A 19,268-nucleotide genomic window follows, 5' to 3' on the forward strand; every position below is an offset into this window, starting at 1 on the left:
CCTTAGAAGTGTCTCCTAAGGTGCTGGATTATTTTCTTCTTACACAGGTTGCTTAGAGCCTTGACCAGAGGCAGATCATCTTCCCAGTCTGTATACTGATGATAACTAAAACTCCTTTCATAATACACAGTATTACTGATGGTCATAGCTGCTAGACTGGAAATTTTTCATCCCTACAGCATCTCTTTCTCTAATTAAAAAAAAGATTAAGAGGTCTTTGCTCTACTCACATTTCAAAATTATGTGATCAATATTCAGTATTTGTCACTTGCCATTAAAATTGTACTTAAAAATTCCAAATTTTAAATTAAGACTAAAATAAATTTTAAAATGTCTACTGCTATAATAGAGTAACTTTATTTGGGATTAATTATACTGACCAGAAAAGTAACTTTCCACTATGTTATATTTGCTATTCTGAGATAAAGGACAATTAAACAAGCTCTTGATAGCACAAGTGATCTGAAACCAGTTTTTAGTTTTTTCATCTTGGGGAATGTGCTATTTACATTAACTTTACTATATCCATAATTTTTTATGCCTCCTTAACTACTTTGTTTTGCCTGTTAGCTTTTCTAAAGCAGTAATTATAAAGCCCAACAAGAGATGCCCAGGAGGTTCTGCCAGTCGTGGTTGAATGGCACTGGAGGATGATCAGACTAAGGGAGGAAAGCAATCAAATGTGTGGTTGTAGAAGATGTGACTGTAGGCAAAAGCTGCCTCCCCATCAGTTATACAACAAATGCGTTTCCTAAGGAGTATATCCCAAATGTCTTTGGTAACTACAGTGCCCAGGCATCTGTGGATGGCCGAACCTGTGGGACACCACTGGCCAAGAGGAGGAGTATGACCAACTGCAAATGTTCTCCTATCCCTAGACCAGTATCTTTGTCATTTGTTTTTCCACTGGCAACTCATCTTCTTATGCCAACGAGAGGCATCAGTGGTACCCAGAGGTCTCCCATGATTGCCTCAATGTATCTGTTCTGCTGGTAGGCACCAAAAGGGACCTGTGGAGTAACCTTGAGACAGTGAAGAAGCTGAAGGAGGACCGTGCCAATGACACCTCAGCAAAGCCCTTCCCTGGCTAAGCAGGTGGGAGCTGTTAAGTATCTGGAATGTTCAGCCCTGATGCAGGATGGGGTACATGAGAGATGGGGTCTCATTATGTTGCCTAGGCTGGAGCCTAGTGGCTATTGACAGGCACGATCATAGCGCATTACAACCCTGAACTCCTGGAATTGGGCAGTCCTCCTGCCTTGGCCTCCCAGGTAGCAAGGGCTGCAGGTGTGTGACAGAGCGCCTGGTTACTTCATTTCTTTTTACTGCTGAATAATATTCCATTGTTTGGATATCCCACATTTTCCTTATCTATTCATCAGTTGACAGACATTTGGGTTGTTTCCACTTTTTGGCTATTAACACTGCTATGAACACTCATGTACAAGGGTTTGTGTGGACATGTTTTTAATTCTCCAGAAAACTAGGAGAATAACTGTTGGGTCATATGGTCAGTTTATGTAAAATCATGCTCGGAGTCAAGAATGGTATCTTTAGGCTGGGTGTAGCAGCTATGCCTGTAGTCTCAGCACTTTGCAGGGAGAGGGCAAGACCATCACTTGAGTGAGTTCAGACCTTTGAGACCAGTGTGGGTAACAGAGAGACCGCACCTCTATAATTTTAATTAAAAAAAGAGAAAAATAAATCATAAACAATAGAATTGAAATACTAAACAAAGAAAAAATATTAATGATACCCAAAGTTAATGTCAAACATTTAAGAAATAAAAATACACATAAGATGAAGATAACCAACAGAATGAGAGAAAACACCCAAAAATCCTACATGGAACTTGTCAGAATAAAGAACCCTTACCACTCGACAATTTACAAAAAAGGCATATACTTCAACGGAGAAACAGTTAAAGGATTTAAAAAGAGAGTTCTACAAAGATGATGTATAAATGGCCGAAAACGCTCAACATCAATAGTGATTAGGGAAAAGCACATCAAAACCATAGTGAGATACCTCATCACTTCAAAACCGTAATGATCCACCCATTAGGAGGGCTAAAATAAAAAAGATAGACAATAACAAATGTTTGTGGGGCCATGGAGAACCCGGAACCTTCACATGCTACTGTGTAACTATAAAATGGTATAGCCACTTTGGCAAACGGTTTGGCAGTTCCTCAAAAAGGTAAACATGAAGTTAATACCTGACCTAGGAATTCCACTCAGGTATATATACTCAAGAGAAATGAAAATGTGTCCACACCAACACCTGTACACAAATGTTCACAGCAGCATTATTCAAAATAAATCAAAAGTGGAAACAATCCTAAAGTCCATTTAGCAATAAATTGATTTTTAAGATGTAGTATATCTATAAAATGGAATATTTCTTGGCCATTAAAAAAATGAGGTACTGATACATGCTATGACAAGGATGAACCTTGAAAAACATTGTGCTAAATGAAAGAAGCCAGGCCACCTACTGCATGATTCTATTTATATGAAATGTTCAAACTGGGTAAAATCCATAGACAGGTTAGTGGTTTCCAGGGGTTGAGGAAAAAAGGGGAATGGGGAGTGACTGCTAATAAGTACAGGGTTTCTTTTTGGAGTGATGAAAATGTTCTGAAAGTTGACTGGGGTGATGCATACACAACTGTGAATATACTGAAAAACCATTGAATTGAACTGTATTTTGCGGTATGTGAATTACATCTCAGTAGAGTTGTTAACAACAAATACCACACGTTCTCACTTGTAAGTGGTAACTAAATAATGTGTACACATGGACATAGCGTGTGAAATGACAGACAGTGGAGGGTCAGGGGAAGATAAGAAATTAACTAATGGGTAGCATGTATGTTATTTAGGTGATGGATACTCTAAAAGATCTGGCTTCACCACTACACCATCCATGTATGTAGCAAAATGACACTTGTAGCCCCATAAATTTATACAAACAAATAAAAATAAAGTTGTTACTTTAAAATGCACGCAAGAATTATGGGAGAAAGATACACTAAGATCCTAGCATTTACTTAATGTTAAGGTCACTGGGCCATTTCATCATCTCATTCATTAAAGATCTCTAAATAATATACTCCAATGCCATCTAATCCACATATTGTTTATAAATGAACATTCACTCCAATAAAGTGACAGAAACAGAATTAAGACTAGGAAACTAACTCATAACTACACAATGACATCACATTCCTACTTTAAAAGAGCACTTTTCTTAAACCTTTTACAGCTTTAGTAGTAGTATATTTCTGATTTTTATAATGTATCTTATGTTAAGCAAGTTAAGAATCATTTTGCAATAGACGAATAAAATATTCAAAGTAACAAAAACTGAAGAACTAGAAACAGACTCCAAAGCCTCTAAAGCCCTAGTCCATGTTGATTAATAAGTCACATTTGACCCAACAACCAATTTCTAAAAGCATGAAGTCAACATTTAAAACCTTATATTGAATCAACCAATATTTGAATACATCTATCAATGTCTAAGCATCTCAAACTTTCTAAACTGATTTGTAAATTAAATCAATCATCTACCAGTAACTGAAAACAAAGTAAATATGTATTCTGCCAATTATAAAACAAATCTCAGCCAAATCTGGCTGTAACTTACAAGCTCCTTAAAAGCCTCAGTAAAGAAGAATTTTGTCTTTTTTTCTATCAGAAATGATGTCTGTGGAGGTTTCTTATACCATCAGACACTTGTGCTTGAGGAAATTAACACAGAATACTATGAAGGAGAAACTGGCACAATAACGAAGCAGAAAACTACTTTTCAGACAATTACAAGTATTCAGAGAAGCAAGCTTTGAACTACAGTAGTGAGGCTGAAAACAAAAACATTCAAGGACATGTCAAAGTCAAACCAATAGAGCTGAATGAGACATGAAAGAGTGGTATCAGAGAAGCCCCAGGATTAGTAACTAGACTGCGATATATGAACAGAAAAGGAAATATGGGACAGTATGACACTTTAACTCTGAAGATTGTACACGACATCTAGGTGGAGACGACCAGACAGTGGCGGAAATATGAGCATGGATCTCACGGGAAGGCTTTCCCATATCACCAACATTAAGCAGCAAAAGAGAAACCAATCTAGTTTCTCAACACTGAGTATGTAAAAACTAAAAAGAAAAAGAAAGAAACCAATCAAGGACACTAAAAAGAAGTAATCGCAAAACTAAGAAGGAAAAGTAAGAAGGAAGAAAGCAGCATCTTAGAAGCAAGGGACACTATTTTGAGGAGGAAGGTCATTAACATCCAATTGTGCAGTATTTGAGAGAATGAAACAGACTGCTAGGCTTGGCAACCGGGCCTCTGAACATTTCAACAGATTGGAGGAATGGGACAGCAGTCAACCATAATGGATGGAGGACCCACAGGGAATTGAAGACGTAAAGACAGAAAACTTAAGATGGTTAACAATGAAGGAAAAAGGGAAGACTGAATGCTACTTCATGAAAGTTGTCTTATGACTGGGGAGCTGTAACTGTACTAGATGTTTAAGAACTTGAAGGAACAAGAGAGGAAGAGCCGAAACATTTAAAAAAAAAAAAAAAAAATCCTGAGTATTTACTACTGCCAGACACTTCTAAATCACAACAATTCTATGAGACAGCTACTATCACTATTTGCATCTTAAAGATGCAAATTTTTCTACTGAGGCATTAACTTGCCTAGGGTCACAGAGGAAAGAGAGCAGAGCTGGGATCTGAACTCTGGCAATTTGGCTCCAGAGGAGATACCTTTCTTTTTTTTGCGGGAGTGGGGGGTCGGGGAGGGAATGGAGTTTCGCTCCTATCACCCTCGAAGGAGTGCAATAGCGCCATCCTGGCTTACAGTAACCTCTGTCTCCCGGATTCAAGTAATTCCAGAGTAGATATCACTCGTGCAATTAACAATGTCAGAGATCCAGAGCACAGATGGGAGAGTTAGTCTAAGAAAAAGATATACATTTTTTTCTCTAAAATAGAGAGGAAGGAAAAATGACAGTTTTGAGGTGGAAGGAAGATATACTGCCAAAAATTGTCTGAAAGATTCTATTTTCTCTGTGAAGAATAAGGCAGGAGTAGGACGAGTTTGAAGGCACTCCTTCAATCTACTATTACTAAGTAACAATTCAGAATAGTTATTACAGGGAGTTCCAAAGGGACAAGAAAAAGGGCTCTGGAGACCTCTAAAAGGTCAGCTGAGGTCGAGGGGTGGGGGTGGCAGGGCAATGCGGCAGAAAGCAGAGGCTGATGGCAGTGTGAAGGAAAGAACAAACTACATTCTTCCTCAGTTTATTCAAGCTCCAGCTTTCAACCAGCTAAGCCAAATGACTTACATGTTCTTCTAACTTCTGCTCTTCTGAGCTTCCAGTCTTTACATTCAATTTCCTATCTCACATCTCCAGTTGTATGTCTCAAAAACATCCGATACATAACATGTCTAAAATAAAAAACAAGCTAGTCCATTTCTAATCAGTCTTCCTTTCTCAGTAGCTATCACCACTCTTGTAGTCACATAAGGCTCCAAGCCTAACAGATGTTAACAACTCCTTCTCCATTACCTTACTCTTTGGATTTTCATCTTTCTCTAAGACATTCATCTCATTTCACCCTCAGTCCAAGCTTCCACTGCCTCTTATCGAGACTGTTGTAAATTCTCAACTGGTTGCAGAGAAGGGAGATTAGGATATGTGTATTATACTGTTTTCTCTTTCTGGCTGAACAGGAAAGACTGCATCCCCAGAGTTCCCAGAAACCTGAGTCAGGGCTATATGACTGAGTTCTGCACAGCCAAGGTGGGCACAGTTACATAAGCCACTCCTAGTCCTGGCTTTTTAAAAGTGATCTTTAAATAAACTAAATACATACAGCTTTCTACATGTGAATGCTCCCTCAATAAAATGGTTTTTAAAACATCAAAAATTAAACTTAAAAAAAAGTGATCTTAAAAAAAAACAAAAGTGATCTTAAAGCTCTGTTTTCTCCCACCAAGATGACCTTGATAAGCATACTCCATGATGGAAGAAGGCTGCCCAACCCTTCTGGACTCTGCATGACAGAGACAAATCTTTACCATGTTAAGTCACTGAGATTTTGAATTTGTTATTGCAGTTCTAATACAAGACTGCCCATACCAAGTACCCATCATCTCTACCCTCCAATTCATCCTCTACATAAACATGAACCTGATCAACATACTTAAAATAGTCCAGTGGCTTTCCATTGACCTGAAGATTAAAAAAATAGCAATTTTTTTTTTTTTTTTTTTTTTTAAGATAGGGTTTCACTTCGTCACCCAGGCTGGACTGCAGTGGCATGATCGTAGCAAACAGCAGCCTTGCACTTTGGGGCTCAAGTGATTCTCCCACCTTGCTTCCTGAGTAGTACTGAGACTATAAGCACATGCCACGTGCCCAGTTAATTTTTAAAATTTTTTTTGTAGAGACAAGGTCCCATTATGTAGTCCAGGATGGTCTCAAACTTCTGGCCTCAAACTATCCTCCTGCCTTGGCCTCCCAAAGTGTTGAGATTACAGGTATGAGCCACCACGCTCAGCTCAATAATTAATATGCTCCATCTGGCTGTGCCTACCTCTCTTTAGCCTTATCTTATAGCCACACACACTGCAATTTCATTACCCTGGCCTTCCTCAGTCATCTGTATTTGCCATGCTCCCACCCACTTCAGGGCCTTTGCTCACCTTTGCTCATATTATACATTCTGCCTGGAAAGCACTTCCCTATAGTTCTTTGGCTAATACTCTTCATATGTCAGATCAATTCTCACTATGCAGAAAAGTCTTCAGTCTTCTGGGTCAAAACCAGTATCACATGGTCTCATAAGAACATGTATCTCTACCACACAGCACCTCCCACCATTTCAATGCTCTGTCTTTAAAATTATGTAATTAATATCATCTCCTTAAGAAGACTACAAGTTCTTCAAGACTGTAACTTCCTTAAGATAAGCTGTGTCTGTCTTATTTATTACTGTGTTACCCTGATAAAAATCAAAGATGAGTCAGATGAATCATTAGTTTGACTAATGGAGAAGATAAAGACAGCATATATAAAGCTTCAATATTTTATTCCTCGATAAACTCCCATGGAAGGAAATTTAAAGAAAGTAGCTTAAACAGAAAGACAGGTCATTAGGTAGAGTTTCATGCCGACTTAAAAGCACTCTAAAACAAGGGGACTGAAAGGATAAAAAGACTGTTCCTGACAAAGAGAACTCAGCAAAAACAACATGAGAGGAGGATATGGCAGAAGAAAACTGGAGACTTGCACCGAGTTGAGATGAAAAAGGCCTCCAACAGAAGGCTTAGGAGTTTGGAGACTGGATATTTTTAAAAAGAGTAAGAGGAACAGAGTTGTGCTTTGGGAAAATACATGAAGCTATGCACAAGAGAACAAGAAGAGGAAGAGAACTATAGTAGGCACTCCAGCTAAAAGAATTCAGCAAGCAAGGCAAGAGGTGTTAATGGGCTTCACCAGGGTAGTGGCAGCAGTGCTGAGGAGGAAGTGATGGGTGTGGATATTGCATAAGTGTAATCAATTGTACTTGACAATCACTGGACTGGAGAGGGGATGTGGAAAGGAAGGAGATGGTATGGTAATCAGGAGGCTAATTAATAATGCCAAATGCTCACTTTCCTTAATTTCTCCACTGTTGTGGCTTTAGAAACTTTGATATTAGAGTAGTATGGCTCTTCATAGCTAGTAACACTAAAATACTAAATTTTGCCTGTAAAAATAATTAAAAACCCACAAGATACAGTATATGTTAGATTAAGATAATATACTTAAATTCTATAAATCTAACATGGTAAGTTATACCATGGTTTACTTACCACATCCTTAAAAGAGCACTGAGAGAAAAGAAATGAAGATTAAACAACTGGTCCCTAGATTTTTTTTTTTTTTTTTTTTTTTGAGACAAGGTCTCTCCGTGTTGCCCAGGCTGGAATGCAGTGGTGTGATCATGGCTTACTGCAGCCCTGACTTTCTGGGTTCAAGCCATCTTCCCACCTCAGCCTCCCAAGTAGCTGGGACTAGAGGTGCATGCCACAACACCCAGATAATTTTTGTATCTTTTATAAAGACAGGGTTTTGCCATGTTGTCCACACTGGTCTCGAACTCTTGGGCTCAAGTGATCTGCCTGCCTTAGCCTCCCAAAGTGCTAGAATTATAGGCATGAGCTGCCATGCCTGGCTGTGGTCCCTAGATTCTTGATAATGATTTTTATACATTAAAATTAAAACCAAGAGGCAGACTAGGAGAGCATGGAATAAATACTAACCCTAAAGCCTGGCCCAACACTGTCCAGGGCTCTGACCTTCTTCTAAACACCATTCTCCCATTGCCTCTCAATAAGCTGGTAGGTTTGCTACATCTTTGCCTCTAGCTGGTGAACTGGAAATCTGGAGTAAAGATTAGTAGGATGAAAAGAAGATAATGATTAAAGTAACAGCAATTTATTAACATCTCAGAGACCAAAAGGAGATATATTAAAGCATTAAAATCTTGAGAGCAACAATGCATCCACATTCCTCTACTAACTAGCTCTGTCACCTTGGGCAAGTCATTCCATATCTCTGAATTAAATTAGTTCCTTTAACTGTACTTTGGGGAGTGAACTATATCAGTTATTATCTAACTTTAATGTCCACAGGAATCACCTGCAGATTTTAAAGATTTTGATTCAGAGTATCTGGGGTAGAGTCTGAGAGTCTGTATTCACAGTAAGCTCCAGGTGATGATTACTAAGATTGGTCCGAAATTTCATGAAATATAATAAAATCGTAGCTCACTGCTATACAGGCTTCTTTGCCTACGAGCATAATTTTTATAATGAAGTAGTAGTGATAAGAATATTTTATTTTACTGATACTAGTAGGCCCAAAGTCAAAGCATTTTTGGGTGTGCCATGGACTCCTAGCAAAGCCTATGGACCCTTTCTGGAAATAGCGTTTCAAATAAAATAGAATATACAGCATAACAAATTTTTTTTAAAAGGCAATTATACTGAATCATAGTTTATCTATGATAAGAGTTCCTGTATGCCGGGCGCGGTGGCTCAAGCCTGTAATCCCAGCACTTTGGGAGGCCGAGGCGAGTGGATCACGAGGTCAAGAGATCGAGACCATCCTGGTCAACATGGTGAAACCCCGTCTCTACTAAAAAAAAAATACAAAAAGTTAGCTGGGCATGGTGGTGCGTGCCTGTAATCCCAGCTACTCAGGAGGCTGAGGCAGGAGAATTGCCTGAACCCAGGAGGCGGAGGTTGCGGTGAGCCGAGATCGCGCCATTGCACTCCAGCCTGGGTAACAAGAGCGAAACTCCGTCTCAAAAAAAAAAAAAAAAAAAAAAGAGTTCCTGTACTAATTCTGGATTTGTTATCACAAAGCAACAACACATTGAATTTTAAAACAAAAGTGGCTTTAACACCAATACACAGAATCATCTGCTTTACACTATTCATTTTTTTTTTTACTTAAAAGATCCTTTCTCATCAGACCCATTCTTTTAGTATTTCTGTTTTTCTTTTGTTGTTGGGGGTGAGGGGAAGACAGGGTCTTGCTCTGCTGTCCAAACTGGAGTGCAGTGGCACAATCATAGCTCACTGCAGCCTCAACCTCCTGGGCTCAAGCAATCCTCTTAGCCTCCAGAGTAGCTGGGCCTAGGGGCACACACCACCACACCTGGCTAATTTTTAATTTTTTTTTTCTTGTAGAAACAGGGTCTTGTTATGTTGCCCAGGCTGGTCTTGAACTCCTTGCCTCAAGTGTTCCTGCTGCCTCAGCTTCCCAAAGTGCTGGGATTACAAGTGTGAGCCACCATGTCCAACCCTAGTATTTCTCTAAAATGTTAGGTTATTAGATTTACCTGCTCATTTGTCAAGAAATCTAAACGTAGGTCGGGCGCGGTGGCTCAAGCCTGTAATCCCAGCACTTTGGGAGGCCGAGGCGGGTGGATCACGAGGTCAAGAGATCGAGACCATCCTGGTCAACATGGTGAAACCCCGTCTCTACTAAAAATGCAAAAAATTAGCTGGGCGTGGTGGCGCGTGCCTGTAATCCCAGCTACTCAGGAGGCTGAGGCAGGAGAACTGCCTGAACCCAGGAGGTGGAGATTGCGGTGAGCCGAGATCGCGCCATTGCACTCCAGCCTGGGTAACAAGAGCGAAACTCCGTCTCAAAAAAAAAAAAAAAAAAAAAAAAAGAAATCTAAACGTTATTTTTAAAAGCAAAATCAAATTTAGTTTTTACTTACAAAATTTTCTAAGAGTTATTGACATTCAAGTACACGGTTTTAACAATAAAGACCATTAAAGGATCCTCTGAACATAAGCACCAAGTTTGCTGCACAAATGGGAAGGAAAATCTTGAGAGCAAAAATAGATTGCTATCATAACAAGAGCTCTGTGATTACCTTAAAAAGATATGTTATCCACATCTCCAGTTTCTCCATATACCAGTGACCACTGGAGAACAGTGCTCTTAGAGCTCTACCCCCATGTCAAAAGTAGCTGTTAAAAATTTACTTCACTGCATTTTCTCTCTCTTTACTACCAGTTTTTAACTTGTTCTCAAACCTGCCTGAATCTACTCTGGCAGAGCTTCTGTAAAATGATGATTCAGAGATTAAATCAATACATCTGAGGCCCTGCCTGACTACTCAAGAATCACTCAGTGTAAGCTTCTTTAAAAATGATACTACTCACACACAGAGAGAAGTAAATGTTACAAAGAATATGGAACACTGGGTATTTTCAGTTGCAAAGGACATAACACAACTTAAAATAACAATTCTCTCAATTCTAGCATAAGGATAGTAACTGTTGAAACTTGAGCATTAAATTTTTCTAATTTGATTTTTGTGAACAACTGAACCAGTACAAAAACTAAATGCACTGACGACTTACAGCAGTCCCTCCTAAACCAAAATATTAGAAATGGTGGTCTTTCTCTATACTACTAAACTGATTAAGACATCTGATCTTGGCTACATAATTTACACCAACTAAACTTTACATAATCCTTATTATTAATAGAGAAAACAGGATGAAAGCTATTTTAACTACCTCAGAAAATTATTTTAAAAATTATTTTTCTAAGCTAAAGTCTGAAATATTTGAATGTAGGATACTAGAGACAAATACAAATTTTCAAACTGGCAAAAAATTCATCAGCTTCTTTCTCAACTTACCTACTTCTACCAACTTCTCAAAGGAGTTGGGGAGATAAAAACTGGGTTCACGATTCTACTTTATTTATACCATGCATCGCATAAGGGCCAAAGGAACAGGATGACTGATGACAAAGTATTTGGGTTTCTGGCTATTTTAATTGATGCCTCTGAGCAATAACGCTGAGACAACAAATAAAATGAGAGGGACAAGTTCTTCAGCACACTTCTACTTCACAGCAGTGTTCAGGGACTCACAGGTCCTGTATTAAGATGGGGGAGCTAGGCCAGGCACAGTGGTTCACGCCTGTAATACCAGCACTTTGGGAGGCCGAGGTGGGTGGATCACGAGGTTAGGAGTTCAAGACGAGCTTGGCCAACACAGTGAAACCCTGTCTCTACTAAAAATACAAAAGGTTAGCCAGGCATGGTGGTGCATGCCTGTAGTCCCAGCTACTTGGGAGGCTGAGGCAGGAGAATCACTTGAACCCGGGAGGCATAGGTTGTGGTGAGCTGAGACCAATCATGCCACTGCACTCCAGCCTGAGCAACAGAGTGAGCCCCTGTCTCAAAAAAAAAGGGGGAGGGACAGATGGGGAGCTTGGCTGGGCGCTGTGGCTCAGGTCTATAATCCCAGAACTTTGGGGAGGCTGAGGCAGGCAGATTGCTTGAGGTCAGTAGTTTGAGTGCGGCCTGGCCAACATGGTGAAACCCTGTCTCTACTAAAAACACAAAAATCAGCCAGGCATGGTGGTGTGTGCCTACAATCCCAGCTACTCACATGGGTGCAGCAGGACAATCACTTGAACCCGGAGGGGGGCAAAAAGGTTGCAGTGAGCCAAGATCGTGCCACTGCACTCCAGCCTGAGTGACAGAGACTGACTCAAAAAAAAAAAAAAAAAAAAAAAAAAAAAAAAAAAAGGAGGTGGAGGTTGAATATATACATCTCCCTACCAAAACCCCATTGAAATTATAAAAATGGGATTAAAAAGAAAAAGAACATATATCCACCAGGACAAGAAGAGACGAAATATGGAAGTTCAAATAAGGAAAAACGAGTGAAATTAGTCCAAGAAGCACTGAGATTCCCAGACTCCCTCCTGAACGCCATCCTGCTGCCAGCTCCTTACCCCTGGAATTCTGGTGTTTATTCTCTGGAGAGGGTAAACAGTAGTTCTTTCTGGACTAGTCATCATACTGGAAAAGAGGATATGTAAATGAGTGCTAAGACACGCTCCCCACCCCCACCACCACTTTGAAGTCATGACTTACTAAATCCTTAGTCCCGCTCTTGCAGACAGTTGTGCTGTGCAGTAGAACTTTCTGTGATGATACAAATGTTCCTTTTTATTCCCTTCAATTTAGAAGTTTATTTTGCCAAGGTTAAGGACACGCTGATGACATACTCTCAGGAGGTTCTGAGAACATGTGCCCAAGGTGATTGTGTGACAGGTTGATTTCACACATTTTAGAAGAGCAGAAGTTACAAGCAGACAACAATGAATACATGTAAAGTACACATTGGCTAAGTCTGAAAAGGTGGGATAACTTCAAACCGGGGCTTCCAGGACATGGGTGAATTCTGTAAACCAAAAGCATCTGAGACAGGTCTCCATCAATTTAGAAATTTATTTCGCTAAGGTTAAGGATATGCCAGAAAGAACAGAACCTAGAAGCACAGAAACAGTCTGTGGCCTATGCCTTTCTCCAAAGATGATTTTGAGGTCTTCAATATTTAAAGGGGAAAGGTGGGTGGAGGAGAAAAAAGGAGGGTATGGTAATCCACACTGTGCAAGAGAAAAAGAACAGGAAGGGAACAAGTACATCATGTACTGGTCTCGTGCTCAGTAAATCAGCACATAACATAAGGCGAAAATGTTCCTTTTCTGCATTTCTAATATGATAACCACTACCAAGTGTGGCTACTGAATACCTGATGTGTGGCTAATAAAGCTGAAAAAATTTTAAATTTTATTTTAAATAGTTTGATAAAAAGTAACACATAGGGCCGGGCGCGGTGGCTCAAGCCTGTAATCCCAGCACTTTGGGAGGCCAAAGTGGGTGGATCACGAGGTCAAGAGATCGAGACCATCCTGGTCAACATGGTGAAACCCCGTCTCTACTAAAAATACAAAAAATTAGCTGGGCATGGCGGCGCATGCCTGTAATCCCAGCTACTCAGGAGGCTGAGGCAGGAGAACTGCCTGAACCCAGGATGCAGAGGTTGTGGTGAGCCGAGATCACGCCATTGCACTCCAGCCTGGGTAACAAGAGTGAAACTCCATCTCAAATAAAAAAAAAAAAAAAAAAAAAAAAAGTAACACTTAATATTAACTCTCTTAACACCAAAGTAGTATGTCTGAAGTAAACAAATTTATTGGCCATATTTCATAGTTTTCTGTCGCAGAAAGTAATATATTATTTAGCTTTATTGATGACCGCTGTCATCAGGAAACTGAGTTATCATGTACACAATGACAGACTAATGCCTCTAATATCAAAGTCACTCAAAGAGAAAAAAGGAAAAAAAAAAAAAAAAGAAGGATGTCTCCAAGGGAGACTTCAATTCTAACTTACTACAGTAACTATGGTTAACTATTTCTGAAGGCAAGGAAGAAATCTTGGGAGAAATTTAGATGAACTTTTCTTTTAAAGTACTTATTCTGACTGTCATTTTGGAAAGAATCAAAATAACTAAAATGAAGGATTGTCATAAAGTTTCATATAAGAGGGCTTGACTCAGCCAGGTGTGGTGGTGCATACCTGTAGTCCCAGCTACTCAGGATGATGGGGGAGGGTCACGTGGGCCCAGGAGGTGAAGAACGCAGTGAGGTAAGATCACACCACTGCACTCCAGCCTGGGCAACAGAGCAAGACCCTGTCTCAAAAAAAAAAAAAAAAAAAAAAAAAAAGAGGCAGGGGCTTGATTTTAAGCAAGCTCCCCATCATTTTAATTCCTACAGATGGCATAAACAAGAGGTTTTTTTAATTCCTTGAGAAACAAAAGCCTAAGTTACTGGAGAAGAAGTGAAATAATAGATTTAAAATACTAAGTTTCCATAACAGCAATAAAGATAATTTCATTTTATGTAACAATACTACACACAGGCTACTTCTGATTTTACAATTAACTGGAATAATTGAGCAAGTCAAATACTGAATATATATATATATTTAAGCTGGCTGTGTTCTTCTCAAAAACAGAATTTAGAACATTTAACCTTAGAAAACCTTTTTAAGCAGAGGATAAAGTGTACCACAGGGTTGAATCAGATTTACTAAAATCTTGTAACTTAGGCAAGTCAGCTAACTTTTTTAATCCTCAGCTTCATCATCTGTAAAATGTGACTTACGATGCTGCTAACTCAAGAGGATTCATGAAATAAAACAACACACATAAGACGTTTCATGCACTAAGTGAAGACTCTTACATTATTAACCAGAAAATCTGGTGAGGGCTTCTTCAACTCTTCCTAGTTACCAATGTGGCCAATTTTTATAGAAACCTTTGGGTAACATAATGTTATAAAGAAACCAGACAGCTTAAAACTGATTTGAAACAGTAATTTCAATTTGTTCTCTGATAATCAAAACTATGAATTAAAAACAAACCTAACATTTAACGTATATCTCTTTCTCCTACCATTCTCCCTAGGTACAACCATCACCTGCATCTATAAATCAAAATCTGCAATGATGAAACTAGCGTCTATGAGGTAAGTCACAGGTTTTGTCCTAAAATATGGCCCTTTTCCTGGCATATACAGGCACACCTTGGAGACACTGCACATTCAATTCCAGACCACAGTAATAAAGCAAGTCACACAAATTTTTTGGTTTCCCAGTGCATATAAAAGTTATGTGTATACTATACTGTGGTCTATCAAGTGTGCAATAGTAAGCTATAACTATTAGCAGTTCCATCTAAGATAGAGAGAACGACTGTTTCAAGGATTTATCAGCATTAGAAAAAGGAAAAAAATCTTTATAATATTCTGACTCATCCTTCACTAAGACAAGAAAAATTAAAATATACCTTCCCAGGGAGACCCTCTCTTGGGCAACCTGTTTTCTTGGCATGCGGAAGCTTTCTCTCTCTCTCCTTTTACTTTCTGCTCCTTAGCCCACAAATATAAGTAATTAAATTAAATTAAATACACCTCTTCACTGGGGAATGGAGTAAAATTCAACAATAAAATAGAATTGCTGATGTGCAAATGCCCTATGCTAAGTGAAAAGAACTTGGACACTTCCACTTACATGGCAAAGGTAAAACTCTAAGGACAAAAAACAGATCGGTGGTTACTGGGAACAGGAGGAGGGATTAACGAGGAATTTTTTTGGTGTGAAGGAATTATTTATTATGTATTTTGACTGTGGTTGTAGTTACACAACTGTGTGTGTGTGTGTGTGTGTGTGTATATGCGCCAAAACTTCCAGAACTTACACTAAAATGGGTGAATTTCACTTTATGTATATTATACTAAATGGAAAAATTATACATCTAATTTTTATTTCAAGGTGAAGAATATTTTTAGTATTCTACTCTTTAGGAAACAGTGTATTAACCAAAGAGGAAGCTAAAAGGGAAAAAGTTCTCAGTTTAACAAGTTGTCTTAGTTCTCTCTGGATGGATGGCTAGCATGTCAATGGATGGCTAGCTAGTATGAAACAGATTTGATATTGCTTGTTAACTGATCTACCTGTTTCCCAGTCACACCTAGTTTTCTAAGCCCTGCCAATTCCTCCTGAAATATGTATTTTAAATCTATTCCCTTTCATTTACTCTTGAAATCTCCTATCGCTCCCAAGATTAAGTATTTAACAATTCCCAAGCACCTACAAAAAGTCCATATTTATTAATAGAGCATAAAAAGTCCTTCATTGTCTAAACCAACCTACTTTTCCAGATTCGTCTTCCACCACAGGCAACCCTATTACTCACTAATACCTTTTAGAAAGCAATTTGGCCATTTATATCATAGAGCCTTAAAATAATCCATACCCGTTGATCCTTTAACCCAGTAACCTCACTTCTAGGAATTTATTATAGGAAAATAAATTTCTGACTCAGAAAACAATATATTATTTAGGAAATAATATATTAACACTAAAAAACCAGACAGCCCCAATAAATAAATACAGAAAAACTGCAAAGTAAATGATAGTATATTCACAAGATACTTCATGATTCAGCTGTTAAAATCATATTTATGCAAAGTTTTTAATAGCATGTGGGAAATACTTATGATTTACCTTCAGTGAATAAAGAAGTTGGATATAAAGTTATATGTACAGTATAATCTCAATTACAGAAAACAGTACAGAGGAAAAAGAAGTTCCACAATTTTATCTCTAAAACTGGGACTATAATTTTTACCTTCTCTCTAGTTTTTTTTTATTTTCTAAGTTTTCTCTGGTAAGCATATTTTTTTATATTAGAAATACACACATCCTTTTAATTCAGCGATTTCATACCTAGGACTCTCTTTTGAAGAAATGCAAGATTTATGCACTAGATGAGAGTATTTCTTATAAAAATAAATTTAACATGAGGGTGATTTACATGCATGATACCATTAAACAATTTAAGTAGTTTTTACAGATATATTTTATATACCATGAAATTTACCCATTCAAAGTGTATTAAAATCAAAGGGTTTTCAGTATAGTCACAAAGTTGTGCATCCATCACCACTTCCTAATCTTAGACCATTGTGAACACCACAAAAAGAAACCATGGGCTGGGTGTGATGGCTGATGTCTGTAATCTCAGCACTTTGGGAGGTTGACGTAGGAGGATCACTTGAGTCCAGGAGTTCGAGACCAGCCTCAGCAAAACAGTGAGCCTTCATCTTGACAAAAAACACTTTTAAAAATTGCCAGGGATGGTGATGTGGGACTGTAGTTCCAGCTACTCAGGATGCTGAAGTGGAAGGATCTCTTGAGTCAGGGAGGTGGAGGTTACAGTGAGCATGTTCGTACCACTGCACTCCAACCTGGGAGACAGAATGAAACCCTCACTGTGTGGCTATAGTTACACAAAGAAATTATATATATATATATATAATTATACACATACATGTGTAACTACAAATTATGTGTATAATTATATATATATATAATTATAGACACACACACACACGATATAGAGAAATATATATTTGGAATATGTACGTACCAAAACTCTTGTATATATACAACCTCTGAAACATCTACTCAAATCCTCTGCCCAAAAAAGAAAAAAAAAAAAAATCTCCAAATCCATTAGCAATCATTCCTCATTCCCACTCCCACCTACCCCAGCCCTTGCCAGCCACTAGTTTACTTTCCTATGAATCTGTGTATTCTGGACATTTTGTATAAATGTAATCATACAATTTGTCATCTTTTGGGAGTGGCTTCTTTCACTTAGCGTATTTTCAATGTTTATCCACACTGTACTGTGTATCAGCATTTCATTTCTTTCTATTGCCAAATAATACTCTCTTGTATGGATATACTACCTTTATCCATCTATCCATCAACTGATGAATACTGGCTTTTCACTTTTGGCAACTATGAATAATGCTGCTATGCAGATTTGTGTGTAAGTTTTTATGTGCACATACATTTTCATTTTGCTTGGATATGTAAGGAGGCGTGAAAATGCTGAGTCATATGGTAGCTCCCAAGTTTAACTTTTTCAGGCACTGTCAAACTGTTTTCCAAAATTACTGCACCTTTTCACATCCCCACTAGCAATGCATGGGTGCTCCAAATTCATAGTTTAGCCAACATTTGCTACAATAATCTTTTCATTTTAGCTAGCTCGACAGGTATGAAGCAGTATATCGCTGTGGTTTTGATTTGCATCTCCCAAATAGCTAACGATGTTCTGCATTCTTTTACATTGGCTTATTAGTCATTTGCACATCTTTAGAGAAACATATATTCAAATTCTTTGCCCAAACAAGTGGGTTTTTTATTGTTGAGTTGTAAGAGTCCTTTAAAATATTCTACATACAAGTTCGTTGTCAGGTATATGATTTGCAAACATTTTTTTCCTATTCTGTGGGTTGTGTTTTCATTTCCTTGATGGTGTTCTTTGATGCACATTTTTGAATCCAATGAAGTCCAATTTATCTATTTTTGTCACTTGTGCTTTTGGTGTCATTGCCTAGAAATGCCAGGAAAACTATCAACAAAAATTGCCTAACATAAGTTCAGAGATTTATACCTATGTGTTCTTCTAGGAGTTCATAGCTTTAGTGCTTACATTAGATTTATTATCCATTTTAAGTTAAATACAACATACAGTATGAAGCAGGGATCCAAATTCATTCTTTTGCATGCAGATATCCAATTGTCCCAGCACCATTTGTTGAAAACACTATTTTCCCCCCACTGAATTATCCTGGCACTCATGTCACACTGGGCAATGTGAAATACAGGGGTTTGTGTTCGTTTGTTTGTTGTTTTGAGATGTAGTCTCCTTCTGTCGCCCAGGCTACAGTGCATTTGTGATCTCAGCTCACTGCAACCTCCACCTCCCAGGTTCAAGCGATTCTCCTGCCTCAGCCTCCTGAGTAGCTGGGATTACAGGCACACACCACCATGCCAGGCTAATTTTTGTATTTTAGTAGAGACAAGATTTTGCCGTGTTGTTCAGGCTGGTCTCGAACTCTTGACCTTGTGACCCGCCCACCTCAGCCTCCCAAAGTGCTGGGATTACAGGTGTGGGCCACTGTGCCCAGCTGGGAAATAGTGTTTTATCCTTTAAAGGGTGTGTGAGAAAAATCTGTATTGGCCATCTCCAGACAATCACTCTCTCATTCCCTTATTTCCATTATAATGTGTATAAACTCTGTAATTACTTTGTTTACTTCTTAACTGTCTCCCCCATTAGAAGGTACACTTCCTAGGAACAGAGACTTTTTCTTGTATATTACTGAATCTCTAGAGCCTACAACAATACAACAGTGCCAGGTTCCTAGAAGGTACCTAATAATTACTTTCTGAAAAAATGAGAATATACTAAATGGCTTCAAAGAAAATGTCCTAAATG

At 38.5% G+C, this 19,268-nt stretch overlaps 1 protein-coding gene across 2 annotated transcripts in view; it reads right to left on the reverse strand.

Moving 5' to 3' along the window:
• DSTN (destrin, actin depolymerizing factor) overlaps window positions 1–19,268 on the reverse strand; it is a 36,471-nt gene that overhangs the window by 7,798 nt on the left and 9,405 nt on the right. Inside the window, exon 2 of one of the 2 annotated variants that reach the window (XM_074406205.1) lies at window positions 8,334–8,454. The exons of the other annotated variant lie outside the window; for it this stretch is intronic. The gene's annotated coding sequence lies outside the window, so the exon portion shown is untranslated. The remainder of the gene's footprint in view (window positions 1–8,333; window positions 8,455–19,268) is intronic. 2 annotated transcript variants of the gene reach the window in all.

The sequence above is a fragment of the Saimiri boliviensis genome, chromosome 9 (genome assembly GCF_048565385.1).
Source record: "Saimiri boliviensis isolate mSaiBol1 chromosome 9, mSaiBol1.pri, whole genome shotgun sequence".
Classification (NCBI taxonomy): Eukaryota; Metazoa; Chordata; class Mammalia; order Primates; family Cebidae; genus Saimiri; species Saimiri boliviensis.